At 45.2% G+C, this 6264-nt stretch overlaps 1 long non-coding RNA gene across 1 annotated transcript in view; it reads left to right on the top strand.

Moving 5' to 3' along the window:
* The first annotated feature begins 923 nt into the window (after positions 1-923).
* LOC107201339 overlaps positions 924-6264 on the top strand; it is a 78520-nt gene continuing 73179 nt past the window's right edge. Inside the window, exon 1 of the long non-coding RNA XR_004496631.1 lies at positions 924-1010. This is a non-coding gene — a long non-coding RNA (uncharacterized LOC107201339). The remainder of the gene's footprint in view (positions 1011-6264) is intronic.

The raw sequence follows: 6264 nt of genomic DNA, 5'->3' as shown, positions 1-6264 counted from the left end.
ATGTGTGTGTCTGTGTGTGTGTGTGCGACCCGCCCGCCCCACAGCGGCGGCGGCTCCTCCTTCCCCCCTCCCTTCCCTTCCCCTCCCTCCTCCCCCGCCGCCGCGCCCGCCTCAACCCCCGCAGCGCCGAGAGACGCGGCAGGGACGGGGGAAACCCCAGGGCGGCCGCCGCCTGTGCTGGGCGGGCCGGGCCGGGCCGGGCCGGGCCGCCGGCTCCCCCCGCCGCCGCGCAGGGCTGCGGGCAGCGCATGGCAAGTGGGCGGCGGGGCCGCGGGCGCGGAGCTCCGCCCGCACGGCCCCGGGCGCGGAGGCTCCGCGGTGCTACCCGGCACCCCCAGGTACCGCACACGTGCCCCCGGAGGATGCCCGCGCCGGCGCGCCTCTGGTTACTACTCGTATTGGAAAAAGGCAGGGAGGAAATCCCCCTTCCCCCGTGTGCTCCCGGGCTCCGCCAGGCCTGCTGCTTTCCACGCAGCCGACGGGAGAAAGGGGATGTTGCGGAGGCCGCTGGAGGGTTCCCAAAGTCTCGCAGTCTTGGTCTCAAAATTGCAGTTGAGGTTTATTTGGAGTGAGCCTTGGAGGAGCTCAGCGCACAGGCGCTCTGGAGCGCGGGATTCCCTCTCCCATAGCCCCTGGCCAGCCCTTTCATAGCTCATGGCTGTCTACAAACCTCTGCCATGGACTGCCCTTGTGCCCTCCCTGTGCTCCCCTGTTTCTGTCACCGTGTGCCCGGTCTCAGCTCTCTCCATCTCCTCATGATTTCAGGAGAAATGGTTTTCCCCCGTCAAGAAAAAAAAAAGCCGTGAAAACCCCACAAAACCAAATAAATTGCTGAGCTTTCCAGGCCGAGTAGGTTCCCCATCCCTGTTCACCTGCAGCCCGCCCTCTTGGACTTTGTTAGTGAACTGTGAAATGTGGAGTTTGGACGTGTGGGACCGCTCCGAAGGGACACCGGCACGGAGAGCTGGTCTCGGGAGAGGCAGCAAGCTACAGATAAGAAGTTATGCAGGGTGAGTTGAGGAAACAGCGGAGGAAAATCTGGAATAGTTTTGCTAGTCATAAAAAGGGCGTTGCATTGCCATGAACTACTCGAGCCAGTAATGCAGTAGCCAAGATCTCGGGCTAGATTATCCTATAACATAAACTGAATAAATCCAAGCTTGGAATGATGCTTGGATCATCCCATCCCCCACTAGGATGTGATTAAAAAAATATTTTACCTTCAAGAGCTGCCAACCTGCTTCTATCAAAGAAGTAAGCAAAGGGGGCACTGAGAACAGCAGCAAAGCTGACAAGTGATTCCAGGGACAAGCTGTCAGCAGAGCAGACCTCAGTCAGAGGCGTTCTGTAGCCGAGGCAAGTGCTGCGTTAAGCAGATCTTTGTGTTTGCTTAAGTATCCTCAGTTAGAAATGCCATGGGCACGGTGGCAGAGGCAGGGTTTCAGAAATCCATGAAGGGCAGCAAGGCTGCAGCGAGGGCTGGGGTGGGCGTATCGCGCCAAAGGAGGTGCAGGAAGGAAATAACAAAGGAACCTGAATGAGAAGCACGTGAGCTGGATGAAGGCCAGTACTGCTGGCAGGCCTAAAGGGTTCTAGTTAACAGGATATGGGAGCAGCAATTATAGCCATTAAAGATGGAGGGTATCAGCTTGAATGTCAGATGGACAGGGGTTAGTGGAGAGGGATTTTTGTTTGTGTTTCCAAAGTGTTTGCTTCTAAATGAATGGGAGATGAATGCATTTGTGGGTACACAAATGAAGTGCTCCATGTCCTTTTCATTATTTTCCTTTGATTTGTTTTTTTTTCTTCTTGCCATTGGGTTGTATGTAAATTAAGTTATTACATAAGTAGTAACAAAAAAGTATTTTAATTCCAGTGAGGCATAATCAGTTACTCGCTAGAAAACAGTATTGGATTCTCCTTAGGAATCCCTGTGTGGTTTCTCTTCAGATCTCTAGAGCTGGCAATCTGTAAGCACTGACATTGTTATTCTGGCCCACAACTCTATTTGGCTTTTCCCATTATTTCTTAACTCATTTTCCCAAAAAATGGCTTCTACATGACTATAGCTCATGGCTGCCTACCTGTGCAAGGCGATTTTATTCTAGGGTAAAATTAGGCCTATTACCTTCATTATTGTTGTTCTTAATACAAGGTTAGCAAAATGTAGAGACATGAAATGTTTGGGTAACTGCATGAAATGCAGGCAAGTAGTGGCATCTCAGAACTAGGGGAAGTATAGTTTCTTTAGAAAAAGCTGCTCTTTGTCCTTTCCCAAACAGTCCTTCCCCTTCCGCTGTGACTCCCTGACCTAGCTGGTTCACTGAAAGAAGGGCAGTAATCAAAGGAACCTGTGTCAGGACCCTGGGTCTGCAAGGAAACAGAAGTACTGACACTGTCAGTTTTAACAGCAAGAGTTCTTCACACTAAAAGATGTTTAAAGTCATAGAAAGTGAGGCCACATGAAGGGTCTCAAACTCCCCATACGGTTGCAAATGGCTGGGTCAGGCTGCCATACCAAGGTTAATTCCCACTTCTGTGGATTTTGTTGTGGTACAACTGTTTACACAGTTGGATGTCTAAACACAGCATAAGTGATGACAAGGGTCTCATCTTTGTTTCTCCACTGATTCCCTCCTGACTTCAGCAATGTGACTTGGCTGCTTAGGGATAAGTAAGGAGTGAATCCAAGAACCTCCAAATTTCCAGCTAGTTCTTAGGCTGACTTGCTGTGGACAACATACAGCTGTCCTGTTTCATTTTCTTCCAAGAGGACAACGTTTGGTAGTTATAGCTTTAGGGGCATTAAATATAAACATATGCAAATGCTAAAGAATTCACCCTCACAACTTAGCAAAAAAAAAATAGGGAAAGATGAACTGTGCCAACAATTCATATCAGATGAAAACAATATGTCCCAGGAAACACAGCAGAACAGTCTTAACCTCTGCAGTAATGAGCTGAAACCTGGTGCATTTAAAATGGTTGCCTCATAAATGTAGAGTGCCACCTCACCTGATAGTAGTCAGCAAAAAACAGAGTGCCTTCACTGCTTGAGTGAACCCTCTCAATCTGCAGCATATTCAGAGTGAAAAATATTTTTCCAAACACACTGAAATTTTGGTGAAGTAATATGATCTTCTAATGTTATTTCTTCTCTGATACAAGAGTGTGGAGATGTTTTATAATCACAACCCACTATGTCTTAGAAGATCCACCCAAAGGAGTTCATTCTCAGTGGTTTATTCCTGGGATGTGTAAGGCAAAATTTTCCTTGGACATCAGCATGTGCAGTGATTCAAAGCAGGCAATAGGCATAGAAACATGGTAGGTATTGGAGTCTGAACCTGCAAAATTCAGTGACAATGTTGAAGCTGAGGTTCTATGCTATTAGTTCACAGACAATCTCTGACAGATCCTCTGTTGATCTAACCTGTGTGTGCTTCTCACTGATTTATGCCACCTCTTGGTCAGGTCATTGATTATTTTATTTCTTACCATGGATGGTTCTAGTTAAATATGTTGACACTGAATACTAAGTAAGTTTCATGTGCACAATTAATTGCCATTATAAGTGTGGTTTATTAACCTGGGCTCGATGCTGTACAAAACAGCTCCAGTGCATGTAGCTACATGGATTAACATCCACACTCTCCCCAGGGAGAGCTTGGCTGCTGCCCCTGCTGCCACAAGGCTCTTCTGGATGTGTTATCCTCTGCCAGTAATGGTGCTGCGGTTGGTATTGATGGGGAAAACACTGGCTCCACAGAGTCGATAGCAAAGCATCCACTTAGAGCAGTGATTTTCCAGGTCTCACTCTGCAGCCAGGTTTGAGCATCAGCGAGGCAAAAAGGGTAATCAAATGGTCACTCAAAGGGCAAATTACAGGCTGAAGTAGACAGATACTTAAGCTGGGGTGAATAATTTTGATTAAAAATACTTCTGATTTTTTTCATAACTGTTTTTGTGAACATTGCTGGGTTATTTTGTTGCAGCTTCAGGCAGACAGCAAGTTTGGAATATTTTAATCTGGTAGTTAAAATTCTGGCAAAATACTGGAAGTCTTGGCTGTTTTAACTGTAGATGTCTCTACCAGCTCTCCCTTGCAAAATGTTCAGCTACAGAAATATTTTGGTTAGGCAGGACAGCAAAATAAAAGAGATTTTAGTCTTGAAACTGTCCTTTTTTGTAGGTTTTTTGCTCAATATTGTTAACTTTCCACACCTGTAAATACCATCCCGTTCCAGACCTTCATGGTCCAAATCATTTGTATCAACTGATCCCTCTGTTTTGCGCACCCACATCCCATCAAATGCTTTGATTTAGAAAAAGCTGAGGTTACTTTACTGAAGGCTGGATCTCTGAAGGAGCAAAATTTCTTCCAGTATCAGATCTTTGATTTATTATAAAATAAAATTATCTATGGTCATTTTCCAAAAAGACTGTTAGCTTCCTTCTAGGCTTTTCAGGGAGCTACACATACAAAGATTGATATAATAGGAATCAGTGGGAACAAAGGGAATGTTTTTCCTCTGCCCACACTATAATATTAATGACAGACATTGCAATTATTATTTTTGAGGTCTTTCTTATTAAAAGGAGTGAATATTACTAATCAAGAGTGCCATAGTGGATCTATTTGGGATGCTAATTAGGCTCTTCATTGTGCTGGGATATATTTATCTTCAGGCTTGTGCTTCAGGTCTTCTGAATGCAGTACTACAGAAGCACAGGGCTTGAGAAGAGTTCCTCCAGAAGCTGCATAATGCAGCAGGGAGGAAAACAGATCTTTCAGGGTAATGCTGCTAATAAGATTGTGTTTTTCCGTTTGGATGTTCGGGGAAAAAAAGGAGTTGAGTTTCTTTGCCTGATTTAATGACAAGAAATTAAATTTAGCATTGAACAATACTTTTTGTATCTTTTAAGGCACCAGTAAGGTATCTCCACCTTCCAAAGAAATGGCATCAGTATCAAAAATAGCACAGTACTATTCAGCCTTTCAGACAAGGAGCCAGTCAGGGTTTATGTGTGCAAGACAAGGGGCTCTGTCCTTCATCAGCATGCCTGTCCCCATCCACCATGACCTGAACAAGATTTGTTGCTGCCAGACTTTGCGATGTGCCAGGTTCAGCAGCCCAAGGAGGGAGCCTTGGGGCTCCTTTCTCACTTTTGAGAGCTCATTCCTCTTTCCTGTCTATAGGGTTCACCTCCAGTCTCACCCTCCGTGTACTTACATAGCCAGTGAGACTCAGGCTGCCTGCTGAGCTCTCAAACCTGCTTCTGCTCCCCCTCCTCAGCCGAGTGTCTGCAGGGGTGCAAATCAAGCTGACTTTTGCCTAAGTGTTCAGGAGAGCTGAAAGGGGTTGGCATTGCCTGCAAGGAAATCGTGAGAGTATCAGATGAGGCTGAAATGACAGCACTCAGTGTTGTAAATGATGTATAGAAAGACAAGCAGGCTACGTAAAAAGTGCTCTTTAAAAAATTGTAAAGGAAAACTTATTAATAAGCTGTAACAAATCTGTGTTCATTCAGAAGTACTCTGCTTTAAATATTAATACAAAATGCAAGAATTTTTCAGTTCAGAATTTTTCTGTCTAAAGAAAGACTTTGAAGAAATCACAGAAGACTAAAGCTGTCCAACCCACAAACCTTCCTGTGTGACTTTTAGTTCTGTAGTTGACAGTCCTTTGTGTTCAGTCCCATCACGTGCTTTTCAAAACCCATTTTCCTAGTATCTAACCACTTGTGATTTGTTTATAATAACAGAGGTAAATTTACCATCAGTGAATTTCAGGGGGACATCCAAAGTTGCTCTCTAGCATCAGCAGCAAGTTTTTGCATTAGCCCTCCAATGTAAACAGTGAAGTCTAGGGACTCTTCAGCTTGTGGGGTTTGTGGTTTTATCATGGATTGTATGACACAGTGCTTGCAGTGTAAGGTCCCTTCCAGATGTCTGTACACATTTTCTGTATCTGATTCTCTGTATTTTCCATTAGATCTTCTAGGAAAGGTAACCAGTAACATCACTCTGTATGTTTCCCCTCCTGCAGACATGTTCCTGTTCTTCCTTTACCAGGGCTCAGGTTGTTTTCTCTCAAAACTTCTCTGAGTTTTTGGATGATGTCATTGATCTTACTAAGGTGCAGAAAGCATTTAGATGTCACCTGTGTCTGTATTTGGACAATGCAAGTTTAAGTACTTGTGGAGTTTCCATACTGCTTCAACATCAGAGATGACCCTTGAAAATGGCAGTGTGTGTAGTCA

This window comes from Parus major, chromosome 3, assembly GCF_001522545.3.
Source record: "Parus major isolate Abel chromosome 3, Parus_major1.1, whole genome shotgun sequence".
NCBI lineage: Eukaryota > Metazoa > Chordata > Aves > Passeriformes > Paridae > Parus > Parus major.
The sequence above is the reverse complement of the archived record's forward strand: the minus strand, read 5'-3'. Positions and strand labels throughout refer to the sequence as shown.